At 42.9% G+C, this 16,089-nt stretch overlaps 1 protein-coding gene and 1 long non-coding RNA gene across 24 annotated transcripts in view; one reads left to right on the top strand and one right to left on the bottom strand.

The window, feature by feature from the left end:
• Nucleotides 1-16,089, top strand: part of DLGAP1 (DLG associated protein 1) — an 882,341-nt gene that overhangs the window by 776,526 nt on the left and 89,726 nt on the right. The window lies entirely within an intron of this gene.
• Nucleotides 6,183-14,431, bottom strand: LOC142861576 (uncharacterized). Its single transcript, XR_012912806.1, has 2 exons — nt 10,305-14,431; nt 6,183-8,854 (listed from the first exon to the last, which is right to left on the bottom strand). It is a non-coding gene; the product is annotated as an uncharacterized LOC142861576 (long non-coding RNA).

Below are 16,089 nucleotides of genomic sequence, written 5' to 3'. Positions count from 1 at the left end.
ACTTACAAAGAGATTTCTCAAGATACCTCTTTTTCCTCTTCTTTTTTTGGGGGGACAGGGTCTCCTTATGTTGCCCAGGCTGGTCTCGAACTCTTGGTCTCAAGCGATCCTCCAGCCTCAACCCCTAGATTGGCTGGGATTACAGGCATGGGCCACTATGCCTAGCTCCTCTTTAACATTCTCTGTAACAGCCATCTTATAGCTATTATCCCATTCCACAGACAGTTATAAAATGAAGCATAGAATAGTTAAGTGCATTGCCTTAGGTCACAGACCTACCAACTCATAGACCTGAAGTTCTAAGCTCTTTTAACTCATCCAGGCCTTCAAAGTTTCATAAATTCTTACTTCCTTAGCGTTCTAGGCACTGAGCCCTTTCAGCCAACTTTGTTTCCTTTACTCTTTTCTCCAGAATGACAAACTTTTTCCTGAGTAAGGTTTTATTTATTCTGTATCCAATACCAGTTATTAGAGGCCGGATACAGTGGCTCAGCCTGTAATCCTAGCACTCTGGGAGGCCAAGGCAGGAGGATTGCTGAAGATCAGGAGTTCAAGACAGACCTGGGCAAAAGCAAGACCTTGTCTCTACAAAAAATAGAAAAATTAGCCAGGCATGGTGACATACACCTGTAGTCCCAGCTACTCGGGAGGCTGAGGCAGGAGGGTCACTTGAGCCCAAGAGTTTGAGGCTGCTGTGACCTATCATGATACTATTATACTCTAGCTTGGATGACAGGAGACTCTGACTTAAAAAAAAAAATGAAGTCTTACAAACATTTCACTTCAGATCAAAAATTTTTTCAACAGCATACTTCCTAACCTATTAATAATTCCTGTCATGTTAGCCATAGATAATAGACTAAAATAACAGACTTCAAGAAATATTTACTATAAAGGCTTTGGTTGTTTTATTTTTTTTTCAGGTAAACATCTAGGGAATAACTATGAGAAAAATAAAAATATGTATGAGATGGTCAATGTTTCAGAACTACTTTTATGACTGAAACTATGATTCAGAGGTCATCCAAAGTCAGATTTTGAGTGTATATATAACAGGAGCTCCAAAATGAAGACACTGAAAAGCAGAATTATAGAGCCTGCAATTCCTTTTGTTTCATCACCTACCGCCTGCCTGGCATTAAACCAGATAGTGGAGCCCTCTGGTTGCCATGGAGAAAGGATGGCATAATCTGACCACCTTGGTGTAAGAGAAATACAACTTCAGATATTCTCAGGCTTTTTGCAAAGTATACACCTTGCACGGGTACACCTTGCTTAGTAGCTGCCAAGACAAAATGAAGGAATTGCCCTAATGAAATTGTGGTTGATGCTAATTTTTTGAATATTTTGTAGAGACAGGGGTCTCAATCTTGCCCAGGCTGGTCTCAAACTCCTGGCCTCCAACAATCCTCCTGCCTCAGCCTTTTAAAAATGCTGGGGTTACAGGCATGAGCCACCACGCCCAGCCAATTATTAATTCTTATCCCCATTTTTACAGAATAAAAAACAGATGTTTGAAGCGATTAAGCAACTTTCCCTAGGTAACACTTTCAAATCAAGGTCTGCCTCTGAAACTGACATTCTTAAACATCATGTAATATTGCCTTCCAGGCATGGAAAACAAAGGGAATTAACTGTTGTTCATTTGATAGATTTTTAGTAATTCGAGTGGATAAATTCAGGGCTAGGATCCTCCCTTGTTACCCTGGTAAGCTAAGGAAATCTACTTGACAGGCCTGCAGCAGAGCTTGGAGAGGGTCTGCCATGCTCAATCAAGTACTTGAACTTCAGCAGAGGGAGCGGGTCCCACGCACAGCCTGCCCGCCAATCACCTGGAAATCGTCAGTGCTGACTAAGCTGGAAAGGGAAACATACTTGAAAGTTTTTTTGTTTTGATTTTCTATAGGGTCTCCTTTTTTGTCTTTTCTGGACTGAAGGGGGATATAGGGAGTGTGAAAAAAGTTTGAAGCCACTGACAGGGATCCATCCTGCAAAACAACAGAAATCTGTGGCAATTTCTACATTTTCCAAGACACAAGAAAGCAGAGGCTGGAGCCAGCCACGCTGTGTGATCTAAGGATGGGGAGGTCGGGACTTGTCAGGGACATGTTAATGAAAATGACAAGGGGAGGGTGCTCTGAAAAGATCCCTGGGGTGAGGGTCACACGGAAAGTGCGGGCTGCCAATCCCAATGCAGGGAATCTGGAGGTAGCGGCTATGAAGGCTGCAGAGGGCTGGGGTGGAGTGTGGTGGCACAGGAGACTGGCCAGGCCTGAGTTGACTACAGAATGGCAAGCCCCCCTGCACCCCCAGAAAGTGCTTTTAGCTTATAAAAGATGCAACACCTTCACCAGCAAGTTTAATTTCCTTATGCGTCTCCTTTTCTCCTCAAATCATTAGGGTGCTGCGGGCTGGGATGGGAGGGTCAGGGCTGCTCTAAGCTGAGTGGTCAAGGAACGTGCAGGGAAGTCGACCTTTTTTTCTCTGAAGGTTTGATAATTTCAGTCTACAAAACAAGCAGGTAGCCGGGCGCTGTGGCTCACGCCTGTAATCCTAGCTCTTGGGAGGCCGAGGCGGGCGGATTGCTTAAGGTCAGGAGTTCAAAACCAGCCTGAGCGAGACCCCGTCTCTACTATAAATAGAAAGAAATTAATTGGCCAACTGATATATATATATAAAAAAAAAATTAGCCGGGCATGGTGGCTCATGCCTGTAGTCCCAGCTACTCGGGAGGCTGAGGCAGAAGGATCGCTCGAGCCTAGGAGTTTGAGGTTGCTGTGAGCTAGGCTGACGCCACGGCACTCACTCTAGCCTGGACAACAAAGTGAGACTCTGTCTCAAAAAAAAAAAACAAAAAAACAAAAAAAACAAGCAGGTACTAGACAGATTTTTTGATATTTTTTAAAACTTTTAATTATTATGGATACACATAGTTATACATATTTATGTGGTTCATAAGGTATTTTGATACAAGCAATGTGTAATGATCAAATCAGGGTCATTGGGGTATCCAGCACCTCAAGCATTTGTCATTTCCTTGTGTTAGACATATTCTAATTCCACTCTTTTATGTATTTTGAAATATACAACTGTTAACTATAGTTGGCCCATTTTGCTGCCAAATACTAGATCTAATTCCTTCTAACTATATTTTTGTCCCCATAACCATGTATTCTTTATCCCCTGCTCCCCACTACCTTTGCCAGCCCCTGGTAACCATCGTTCTGCTTTCTAGCTCCACAAGTTCAATTTTTGTTTTTTAGCTCCCATGTATGAGTGAGAACATGCAATATTTGTCTTTCTGTGTTTGCCTTATCTCACTTAACATAATGGCCTCTAGTTCCAACCATGTTGTTGTAAATGACAAGGTTTCATTCTTTTTTATGGCTACATAATATTCCATTGTGTGTATGTATCACGATTTCTTTATCCATCCATTCATTCATTGATGGATACTTCAGTTGATTCTCTATTTTGGCTGTTATGAGTAGTGCTGCAATAAACATGGGAGTGCAGATATGGCTTCGATATATTGATTTCCTTTCTTTCAGATGTATACCCCAAAGTAGCGGGATCAATGGATAATATGGTAGTTCTACTTTTAGTTTTTTGAGGAGATACTAGACAGATGAACAAGAAAAAAACGCATACACATTTTATCAGTGTGCACACATTATATAAAGTGTGAAAAACCCCAAAAAGGGCCAGATGGCTGATGCTTTTATAGCATCTTGAGGTTATAGAAAGAATAAGGGGCTGGGCGCGGTGGCTCACGCCTGTAATCCTAGCTCTCTGGGAGGCCGAGGCGGGTGGATTGCTCGAGGTCGGGAGTTCGAAACCAGCCTGAGCAAGAGCGAGACCCCGTCTCTACTATAAAATAGAAAGAAACTAATTGGCCAACTAATATATATAGAAAAAATTAGCCGGGCATGGTGGCTCATGCCTGTAGTCCCAGCTACTTGGGAGGCTGAGGCAGCAGGATTGCTTGAGCCCAGGAGTTTGAGGTTGCTGTGAGCTAGGCTGACGCCACGGCACTCACTCTAGCCTAGGCAACAAAGTGAGACTCTGTCTCAAAAAAAAAAAAAAAAGAAAGAATAAGGGTTTAGAGCATGGCAGGAAAGGCCTGGGGCAGGGGTGGTCTTGTCCTGCAGATGAAGCTTCCCAGGTGGCAGCCCTCAGAAAGGATACATGGTTGTCTGTTGTAGGTGTTTTTCTGTCAGATTTCCAAGTACATCCTATTCTGAGTTAATCTTTCCTAGATCTGGGCAGTGGGGTGGGATCAAAGTCTGTTTATTTCACTGATGCAGATTTCCCCCCCAAAACGCAACTCTGCAAGTTATTCCTGTGTGCAGGTCTCTGACAGCCATCTCAAAATATATCAAAGAAGCATGTTTTGGGGTGAAATGTTTTCAGTTTCCATTAAAGGCCTCTCTTGAAGGACGTGTAAGTTGAGGCCAGAGTGATGAGATCAATTTTGAATATTAAACACCAGGAAGAGGAATCGTAACCTGTGTACTCACACGTGCTTGTGCCCGGCTCTTGGTGCTGTAGAAACCTGAGTGTCTTAGAAGAATGGAGTTTCCCCCTCAGGGAGTTTTCAGGATGACTTTTGTAATTTTGAATGTGGTTGTATTAAATAATGTAGGAAGGAAAGGAAAAAGAAAAGAACTTCCTTCCTGTTATCACATTACATTAACTTTTTCATTCACCTCATTCCAAGATAGGTGGAATTATCCTAACTCAACAGATGAGGAAACTGAGGATAAGATAATAGCCTAAAGTCAAGTAGCTTATAATTGGCGGGTCAGGATTTGCACCAGGTCTGGCCAGCTTCTAGATGCTGCCTTTTCTGGTGTAGGGAGAAAAGGTAACATGTTTTCCACACCCATGGCTAGGTTCATGGCTGAGTCCCCTGTAACAAAGCACATATTAATAAGAGAAAGGTATGCAAATTTGTTTAACATAAGTTTTATGTGACACAGGAACCTTCAGAAACAAAGACTCAAAGAAATGGGCACAATCTGTTTTCATGGATAGTACAATCGTGCACAAGTATGACTACAGGACAGCAGGGTCTGATCTATTGGTAATACGCTGAGGGGAATTCAGTAAGGCCTGTTCATTCAGGCACTTCTTGTCCCTGTGTGACATTCCTCCTATGTAGGCAAAGGGCAGGATACCTGTCACATGAGGGTCTTCAGGGGAGAAGGCCAGAGAGTGGCCTTCCTAAGTTGTATGGCCTTTTTCAGGAAAGGGGAGGTGAGAATGGCCTTCCTGTTTCCGCTGTTTTCTCCAATACCAAAGTGCTGTAGTGTCCTGAACCTCATCATCAGTCACCATGAAGGCGATTGAGCCACCACAGTGAAGAATTTCTTTGTAATTGTGAAAATTACAAAGATGATGATATCTTGTGTAATAGAATTTGCCATATAGACTCATTTAAACCAACAAGTAAACACAGTAGTAAACAAAGATCTACCTGATCACTAGAAGCAAAGTGTGAGGAGGTATATGATGAAGATAGGTAGGAAGTGTTCACAAATGTAGTGAAGCTTCATGAATAGGAGTCTCTCCAAGCAAGGAAGGACACCATAGGGGAGAAAAAGTACTACAAGTTGGATATCTCTTATCCAAAATGCTAGTGTAGGGGCCATGAGGGAAGTTCCCCTTGGCACTCTGAAGGCTTGCTGTAAAATCAACGTGCAAAAGAAAAACTAATTGGAGAAAAGACACATACATTTACTTAACGTGTACATCCAGGGCCTTCAGAATGAAGACCCCCGCCCAAGGTGTGGAAGCTTATGTACCATCTCGAGGTTACAGAAAGAACGGGGCTTGGATCCTGGCAAAACAGGTTATAGGAAGGAGGGAGAAGAAGAATTCTGTTGAGGGGCAATAAATGATTTCCAGGGAGAACTCAATCGGCTTAAAGAACACACAACAGCCCGGACGCAGTGGCTCACGCCTGTAATCCTAGCACTCTGGGAGGCCAAGGTGGGCGATTGCTCAAGGTCAGGAGTTCGAAACCAGCCTGAGCAAGAGCAAGACCCCATCTCTACTACAAATAGAAAGAAATTAATTGGCCAACTAATATATATAGAAAAAATTAGCCGGGCATGGCGGCGCATGCCTGTAGTCCCAGCTACTCGGGAGGCTGAAGAAGGATTGCTTGAGCCCAGGAGTTTGAGGTTGCTGTGAGCTTGGCACTCACTCTAACCTGGGCAACAAAGCGAGACTCTGTCTCAAAAAAAAAAAAAAAAAAACACAACAGTCTGGAGCAAAGTCTATTGGGCCTACAGAGCAGACAATGGTTTGTTGCAAAAGTCTGTCTGGGTTTATTAACAAACTTTAGTCTTCCTTCCTGAGATACAGGTTCAGGTAGTGAAAATTCAAGGAAAGGTCCAGAAATCATTATGTTCTTCTTAGGTAAGTCTACACTTTGGGCAGATAAGGGAACTTCAGAGAACAAGTTTGTCTTATGCTTTGGGAGAGATGGTGGGGTTGGGAGGAGTGAGGTTAGAGAGACCCCTGAGGCTTTTTTTTTTTTAGTTCAGCAGGTACCAAGCACCCTATTTTGGAGTATCAGTTTCTGAGCCCAACACTTGGGACCAGAAGTGTTTCAGGTTCCAGATTTTTTTGGATTTGGGGATATTTGCATTACACTTACCAGTTGAATATCCAAATCTGAAAATCTGAAATGCTTCAATGAGCATCTCTTTAAAGTGTCATGTTGGCACTCATAAGTTTCAGACTTTGCAAGCATCTCAAATTTCAAATACCTTCTTGCTTCTGTGGTTTTCTTAAGTGCAAAGGTGCCATATTTGGGGGCATCGTGCTCTGGGTCCCAACAACACGTAGACAGCAGCTATAAAGTCACTGCGTAAGTGCCAGGCCAATCAAATAAATGTAATTTAAAAAATAAAATCAAAGTCTGAGGTAGATAGTAAAGGAATTTATTTTCTCAAGTAATAGCAAACCCAGAGGTAGGGCGGCCAATGAGTTTACCAAGACCAGATTCTGGCTGTCTTTCTACCTGTCATCCTCAGTGTGGGCTGGTCTCCTCAGGCCGATACTTCCTGTGGTCCCCAGACAGCAGCCACAGTTCCTGCATCTCTTACAGATGACAATGCCCTTGCGTCGCTTTAAATAGCAAGGTAAACTTTCCGGAAAGCATTCCCATCAGACTCCCCTTCTCATCTCTTTACCTTGTAGACCAGTGAAGATCCAGCCTCCAAACCTCGGGAAGGCCCAGCCTCCCCCAAGAGAGTCAAGATCACTTGGAAAAGATGGACAGCACTGGGGTCCTATTAGCAAGGACAGGAAGGACAGTTACGAGGAAGCAGACGTTTGCCACAGGCTTAAAGGCATGCACAAGGATAGTATGTTCTGGAAATGATAAATAGATATGAGAGCGTCAGGAGAGGCAAAATAAGCGGCAGGGCAGTTGTAGAGGACTTACATGCCCATGTTCAGCTGTGTCTGCTCAGTGTTCCTGCAGCTTTTAAAGACAGAAATATCGAACCATGTTAAGAGTTTTTATTACTTTTTTTCCTTCAAAAACAAATAGTCCAAACAAGAAAAACTATACAGCTATAGTTTTTCTTGCTAAACTATAATAAGGTAAAAAATAAAATCATATCATTTAGTCAGTTGTCATAGCAGTAAAGAAATATTACAATAGTGTAATTTCTGATTTTTATTATGGCATTTGTACTTTTCTATGATGATAAAAGTATGTAGTTTATGTTTTTTTTAATTGGAAAATTCAGAAGTCCTAGGAATAAAGTAAAAATCAGCCATAATCCCATTGCCTGGCAGTTTAAACACTACACTTGATATAAAAGTTGGGTCCTCATGTCCATAGTGGTTTGGTATAGACTTGCAGTAGCAAGGGACTTTTTGTGTGTGTGAGAATGAACTTCAATTTCTTTGTACCATAATTTTCTGTGAAATTTTCTGTCAAAGGCAAAACTACTACTGCTCAGGTTAGAGGGGAAAAAGGCAACAAATAAAGCAAATGTATATGGTGACTTATAAATTATAGAGGACAACGTATTACATTAGGAAAAAATAAGTATGATTACTGTTGTATTTCCGTTTCTTGACTTTCTACTTCACATAAGGTTATCTAAACCTACACTCAGTAACGTAAGTAAATAACGCAAAAGTCTGTCCTTGACGGCAGGAGATTCTGTAGTTGGTTCTAGAAGGGGAAGGAAGGGGGAAGGTTACAAGAGCCGAGGTCAGATTCCATCCTGGTGAGCTGCAGCTTTCTTCTCAAGGGTGGTTACTGGTCAAGGCACCAGAACCTGAGCATTAAGAATGACATTAGGACATTTTGTTGGCACCTTTAGGATGGTTGTAACTACACATCGTGCCTCCAAAAAAATGACCATTACCAGGGGTCAGGATGTGCAAAATTCTTTAATTTTTTACTTTCAATTTTAAATAGGAAATCCGCATATCTCTCCATCTAATAGCAAACCACTGTGTGAATTTTTTTTTTTTGTATGTTTGGACCCACCTAAGCAGGAATCCATTATGGTTGTTGTTGGTTTTAGTTTTTGTTTTATTTCCATTCTCATTTTTCTTCAATTTTATGAATTTTCTTTCACACAAATATGTTAGTAGCACTCAGTTTCCTGGGTAAATTTTTTGGTTTCTCTTTCCTGCTAGCTTTATAAAAATCTGCAGACAAGGCAAACACTTGCCTGCCACTAAAAAGCTGTTTAATCTTGGAAAAGTCACTTACCCTCTCTGTTCCTTAAAAGGAAAGCGTTCGAGTCAGAAGGTCAGAATAGTAGACTGGAAAGGATCTTAGAGATGACAGAGTTCTCACCTTCCTTTTACAGATCTGAAATTCAGAGGGTGAGTGCCCAGAAATCAAACAGCTTTCTCGAAGTTTTATTATTAGTATTTTGATTTTTAATAAAAGGAGTACAGTGAATTTGAAAATTAATTATTAATAAGCAAATTATTGAATTTATTGAAATATTAAAATTATTGAAAAGCAAATGAATAAGAGATAGTGATGTGCAAAAGAATAAAAACTAAAGCTTTATAAAGATAAGATACTTTATAATAACTATCCAAGTTATTTTGTAGGAAGCAAATGTGAATGTGTAAGATATGGAACACACAACACAACATTCACCAACAAATCAGCACTAAAGTCCAGTAGGGAACCAGGGAGATAGTTGCAATGTAGTAAGTGCCCTGCCAGATAAAACATGCAGTGTCCTAATGAGAACCCGGAGAGGCATTTAGGAGAGGCATTTAGGACACCGGAGCTGTCTTCCTGGAAGGGGTAACACCTAAGCTTTCAACCAAAGGCGAAATCGGAGGGAAGAATGCAAGAATCAATTCCACATGCAAAGCCAGGGAACGTGATGCACTGAGTAACTAACAGTAAAAGTGGTCGGGAGGGCACTGAACTATGAAACCTCAAGGGGGTCAGGAAGCAGGTTATTCTTCTAAACCCTGGACTTTACCCTGAGGGCAGATTTGTAGGCTGGAGATAGACAGGACCGGTGAAGTATTTTCAACTGGACACAACAGATTGGAAGCAGGGACAAGACAGACCCAGGGAGACCAATTATTAAAGTATTTCTCCAAATATCTTGACAAACAAAATGCATGCTACCTGTTGTCCAGTATGTACACAGATCTGGACACACACACAAACACACACACACACACTAAACGGAAACAAGTTTTCTGAAATACTTTTTCTACATGCGATGCATTCTGACATTTTCTATTAGATGTGTTTCATTTTCTAAATGGTGAAACTACATGACTCACCTCGACTGATTTCACAACCCATTAACAAGACACTACTCTGAGCTGGAAAAAACTTGAGTTAGGAAGTTGCTAAGATACTCCAGAGAGGAGATGAAAATAGTAGGATCTAGGGAAGCAGAAAGCTGCAGAGAAGGATGTGGAATGATTCCAGAGGGATTTAAGAAGATAGGAGTGAAGGACAATGCCCAGGGCTTTAGCTTGCACACTGGGTGGACAAAGGGCTTGTGTGCCGAGATGGGAGGGTAAAGATAATGAACATCTGAACAATGCTGGATTTTTTTTTTTGTAAACACAAATGTATTCCTGAATTTGAGGCACATCCAAAGAAAAACAGGTAACTACAGAAAATGTTCATTTTAGTAAAAGAAACAGCAAAATGGTGGAGGTAGAGAGGGAAATCAGGGGAGAGGAGCTAGCACTGAGCCTAAAAATTCCACTTGGAAAGGACAGTCAAGCTATGAATCCCCAGGGAAAACAAACAGCGCCTATCCAAGACTCACCTGGTGTTCTGCTGTGGCTGACATTAGGCTTTGGCGAGCTGGGCATAGGTTAAGTACAGCCTCGGCTTTTCACTTAGCAACTGGGTTGGCAGAAGTTAGCTTCTTTACACAAGCAGTTGACATCAAATTTGGAATTCACAATCACTGGTTCAGGACCGTCACAGGCATTCCTTAGGCACTTCTTATAAAAATGGAAATGGCGTTAACTTTATTCTTCATGCACGCTTCCTGACAGCATCGGGTCAAAGGGATTTTTTCTTGCCCCTTTAGAGTTTCCACCGTCCCCATCCTTCTCCTTCTAAATCTCTTATTTTGCAAAGCCATAGGGAGTGGTGGTAGCCTGTTGCTATTTGAAGATTTTGAACAATAGGTGTTTCTGAGCCTGGTTAGTGAAACAGTCTTGTCTGTGTCCTGGGGGAGATTGTAAATGAGATGTCAACAGGAGCTCTTTTGTGTGGACGGCATTCATCCCGAAAGAGAGGAATTCCCTTACTGCGCGAGTATGTAAAGCAGATTTGTTGCTGCTTCTGCTAAACCTTTTCATCCGACTGCCGGAGCTAACAGCAGTGAGTCTCTGGGTGTGAGTGTAACTTTCTTCCCTCCTTAGCAAAGCAATGACTCAGTCATTTACATTTCGAAAGGAAGGCTCCTAAGAAGATTTCTTGGATTTTCATCAGCTTGAGCCTCTTTTCTTGACTATCACGTGGGCCCGACCTGTCAGCAATCCGGTTCCCCCGGGCGGAGGGGAGTCCGGCAGGGCTGTTTTTATCACTCCCTGGAAAACTTCTTGCTGTTCTGCTCGCTTTCTTTTTTAAATCCAAGGAGAGAGAGACAAACACAATTTCCTGTCTTAAGCCTTTTTCCTTTCTCCCTCTCCTCCCCCAACCTGCTTTTTTTTTTTTTTTTTTTGTAAAGGACAGGCAATTTCAGTTGACTATAATTACCTCAGGCTGAGGTTTGACTACCTCCACCCTTAGAAGATAAGGCGACCGTTTTATTACCTCTCAGCCAGGTGCCGGAGGGTGACAAGACTCGCCCTTATCTGGCGACCGACAAGGTTATCTGCAACTACAAACGGGCTGAACGTTGGAGCAGTGGCCATCAAAATGCCTCCCTTCCCTGCAATCCATTCTCCAGCCCTCTGTGGGCCGTGCACTTCCATCCGAACACTAACTAGCTCTGGCTTCCTCGAGTTTTTCCGCATTCCTGCACCTTAGCTCTGTCCTGTTGTGCTCTCTTTGGAACAGGAGCAATAAGAGCAGACGTAATCATGGGCAGCGTCAGCTGTCACCACGAGCCATTCCACAGCTTGAGCATGAAGTCTCCACGCGGCCCCATTCAACACGAAGAACATTTCAGCATCTTCTGGCTTGGTAGAGTTAGCAGTGTTTACAGTCGCCTTTGCAAAACCGGGTATTTGATAAAATCTTTGACGTGTGACGATAGGAATTCCCCCCAAATAAGATTTTATTGCCTTTACTTTGTATCATTCCCTTTGAAAACTGGAATAGAGTCCACACCAGGAGACAGTGCAGTGCTTGCTTTAGATTAAAAAAAAAAAATGTCTAGTGCTTGATCTACTTATGTCTGTAGTTCATTAACAGGTATCTTACCCACACATCAATTTATTCCAAGCTACATCACATGGATTATACCGGTTATCTCTTGGGTTGGAAATGTGGTATAATAAGAACGTGCATGTTTGACAAAGACTTCCAAAGTGTGTGTACGAGGAAGAACTTTAATGAATGAGCTCGGGCACCCAGCCTGGACCGACCACCTGGACCTAGCGCGGAGCTGCCCTCCTATCAGTGCAAAGTATAGTGGGCCAAGGTAAAGAATACTGGTTTTATTTATTTTGCTATAGCCTGTGGGTATGGGATGGAAAAGAAGGAGTGGAGAAGAGAATGACGGAAAAGATGACTTGGGGGGGAAAAAAGCACACACAACTTTGCAGGCAACTTTGCACATGTGAAGCATTTATCTATAAGGACACATCAGATTACACTACTCTGTAATTTATATAGACACCATTCCACACTGAGGAAAAAGACAGTTAAAAGCCCCTCCTAGTGCCCCAATTACCATTATAATCAGACCCAAAAAAGGATTTTTTTTAAATTTTTTATTTTTTAAAGATAGGCTCTCCCTCTGTCACCCAGGCTAGAGTGCAGTGGCATGATCATAGCTCACTGCAGCCTTGAACTCCTGGCCTCAGACCATCCACCCACCTTGGCCTCCAAAGTACTGAGATTATAGGCTCAGGCCACCATGCCCAGCCCATGAAAAAAAAGAAAGGATGTTTCTGAGTAGAGTGTGTGAAACATACACACAGTGATAAACTAATGAACACCCAGAACTCCAACAGGATATGACGTCAGAAGTATTATCAAATCTGACCTTAGACCCCTCTTTTCCTTAAAGATATAAAACTCTGCACACCTGTCACCACTGTGCTGCCACCCAGATGGCACCCTCCGAAAGTAAGTTTGCTTGGGACAGAGCTCCAGAACCCAAGATACCTCTGAAGGCTGGGGTGCGACATCATTCCATCATCCCCGATGATCTAGGAGCTATTTGCAGTGTGGCAATACTACCTCTCCCTGCAGGCATTGTCCAGTAGTGGATTAAGGGGTGCCACCCCAGGGTGCCACCCCATGGCACACTCTGCTGGGTGTGCCATGTATATTAGCTTTCTACAATCCAAAAGGTCCTGAATTCCAAGCACATTTAGCCAAAAGAGTTTCAGATAAGGGCTCTTGAACCCAGGCCTTTTTCACACAAGGGTTCAATGGAGTATCTGAAGGACAGAAGTACAGGGCAGCTCTTTCAAAGGAGACTGAGGTGGGAAGAACCCAGGTTCCAACCAACCTGACACTACCTGGGAGAGCGTGGGAGAACATGGGCATTGCAAGCTCTTGATGGAAAGGGATGAGCCACCTTCTTACCTGCAAAATTGAGATCCTAACTTCCCCTGCAGGGTTGTTTTAAGAATTCAGTGAGACTATAGGTAAAGCACCTGGCTTTATCAAATACTCACTGAATGAGGATAATGAGAGTTGGGTAGAGTAAATTGATACAGATTTTAATTACTAGCCTTACCAGGTACCTAGGTTATTTTTATTTAATTTTGGCAAATGACAAATACTTAACAGTTTGGTGTTCTTTTAAATGCAATCTTTAACAGACACTTAATAGTTATGGAGAGGGAAAGAGCCCTGGGGGACACCTGGACAAGTTCTTCTCTGGATCCATGTCCTCCTCTGTGGGTGACAAAGTTGGATAATGAATGAGGCCACATTTTAAAGTGCTAATCCTGTTATTTTAGCATCAGGAAGGAGCTGTGGCCTTTCTGGGCCAAATGGGCTGCTATAAACAGTATGCCACAGGTTAACCCAGATAATTTTTCCTGTTTTTCCTTTGCAAAGGGGGGTTTCAGGGAGGACAGAGGAAAGGAGGAAGGTGAATAATTAAGTGCCTAACTGCACAGACCAGGGCAGCCGCAGTGGCCTCCCTCCCACACGTCCTCTGTTCCAGCCCCAGGTCATTATTCCTCATCCAACAGGAAGGAATGGTGGATGCATTTGCTTTCTTCTTTACTTCCCCACACATCCTGTTTTCCCAGGTTTGGGGGTTTGAGTCTGCCTTGTGCAAAAGCCCCTACTCTGGGCAAGCCCTGGCTACAGGCCTGTTTGCAGGCAGAGCGAGGTGGAGGGGCTGCCTCCTCTCCAAAGCCCAGGCAGCCTGCCAGTGAGCAGAGGTTACTCATAAATCCACTCTGGAGTCGCAGTTGGGACTTACAGATGTGGTGTATCCCGGTTTGTGCACAGGCCACTCCCTCTGCACAGTCACCCCACTCGCTGAAGCGAGACCAAGTGGCAATGTGTGCTTGATACCCAATACCAATACCGGCTCCCATCTAGAAACAATCAGCTGCTCCAAACAGCCTCAGGGCTAGAACACTGGGGCTCTATCTTGTTTACCAGACACACAGGAGAGTCTTCACTGCCTGCTCCATCATGAGACTCCATTCCAGATTTTTCCTTTATTCTTGTATCCAAGGTCCCATTGTGTAGGTGATACTAATTCTCATGAAATGAGAGTAGGTAAAGAAAGGTGCCCAGCTTTCAAAGAGCCATCTTGTGTATAAGTGAACAGAGCACAGAAGAGCAAAGAATAGCAAGGAGTGAAAAGCACGAAGGAGAGGAAAAACAGCTGCACAGGAAAAGGGCGGTGAGTGTCATGGACCTTCCCACGGCCATGAGCCCAGTGCCAGTGGGTAGAGCCAAGTGCAGAGAATGGAGGATGTCAGGTGAATAATCCATGGGACCAAACAGCTTCAGAGGACGTTAGATTGGGTTAGATTGGGATTTGAACGTGTTAGGGCCAAGTCAAAAGGTGGCCAATCATTTGCACTTGGCCACTGCCAAACACAAGTGGGCATTGGTGACAGATACATCGTACCTTCCAAGGTCACAGGGAATGGCTTTGCTGAGGTCTTCATTTTACTTCTGCCCTGATGACCTCCCTTTCCTGACTGTTAGTCCCTTTTTCCTCCAGGAAGTGCCTTCTCATCCCTGCTCATCCTGCTTCATGGAACAAATATTTACTGCAGCAGTACTATGTGCCACACATGTGCTAAGTACTGCTATTACATCCGTGGATCAGACAGGCAACAATGCCTGGCCTAGTGATTCTTACATCCTTAACTAATTCCTTTCTCTCAGTCTAATCAAGAAAGAAAAAAAAATCTCCTAATAGAGACTATTATTAGTATTATTGAAAAATGACATCTGGCAAGAAATGAAAGCTGGTTGATGAAAAGCTTAAAAGAAAAATTTTCTTCCTTGCTCCTGGCACCGTCACCACCCCAGCCTCCTGGGCTTGCTATCTCTCAACAAGACCCGGTCTGCCCTAACCTGAGGTGTTGGTAGACCAGCTGCCCAAACAGGAAACCTTATATAATCCTGTAACCCTGACCTTGGGCTCTGAATCTTCCCCTCCTGTAAACAGTCCATTCAACCCAGGAAGACCTGCAGACCTGGCTGGGACACGTTTTGAAAAACACACACATTGTTACAACTGTTGGAAAAAAAAAAATCCCTGGGTCTAAGAGGAAGTGCTAATATATCTGACTCAATGGTAGAAATCACTTCATAAAGTAATGGAACAAATGGAAATATAATCCTAACAGATGAAACTGCCAGGGCAGTCACTTGTGTACATGGATGACTCAATAGCACCTGTTGGAAAAGCCGGGAAAATGAGCTGTGAAATCCTGATCACATTCCCTACTAGAAGCAACACCCTGCCTTGCAAATTAGTAAGCCTGTTGTTCTAAACATCCTGACTTCAACAAATGCACCCTCGGTCCATGAAGGCAGTGACTCACCTTAGCTACTGGTCAACTGATTCTTACTCAGCCCCAGGGTTTAAAACCTTAGTATTAGATGGTCTAGGCAAACAATAGCCAAACAAATGTCTGTCCACTTTCAAGATATTCCTTTGAAATTATTGATTTTTAGCAACAACTAGTTTTACATATGGTTAACATTCAACTTCTAGTATTATTGAACTTTTTTCCAAGCTCCACGAAAAGTCCACATTAGAAGTTTCAGACCTCAACCCCTGGACCTGGGCTTTCTAAAATGACCTTTCCCCCAACCATCATTTAATTTCCTCTAATTAGTTAATTAATGGAACTCTCTGAGAAGAACAGTTACTTTGATCTATAGCTTTTTTAGTTTCCAGTTAACATTTCCAGAGGGAGATAGAGAGGATGTCC

Source organism: Microcebus murinus, chromosome 17 (assembly GCF_040939455.1).
Source record: "Microcebus murinus isolate Inina chromosome 17, M.murinus_Inina_mat1.0, whole genome shotgun sequence".
NCBI classification, from domain to species: Eukaryota; Metazoa; Chordata; class Mammalia; order Primates; family Cheirogaleidae; genus Microcebus; species Microcebus murinus.
The sequence above is the reverse complement of the archived record's forward strand: the minus strand, read 5'-3'. Positions and strand labels throughout refer to the sequence as shown.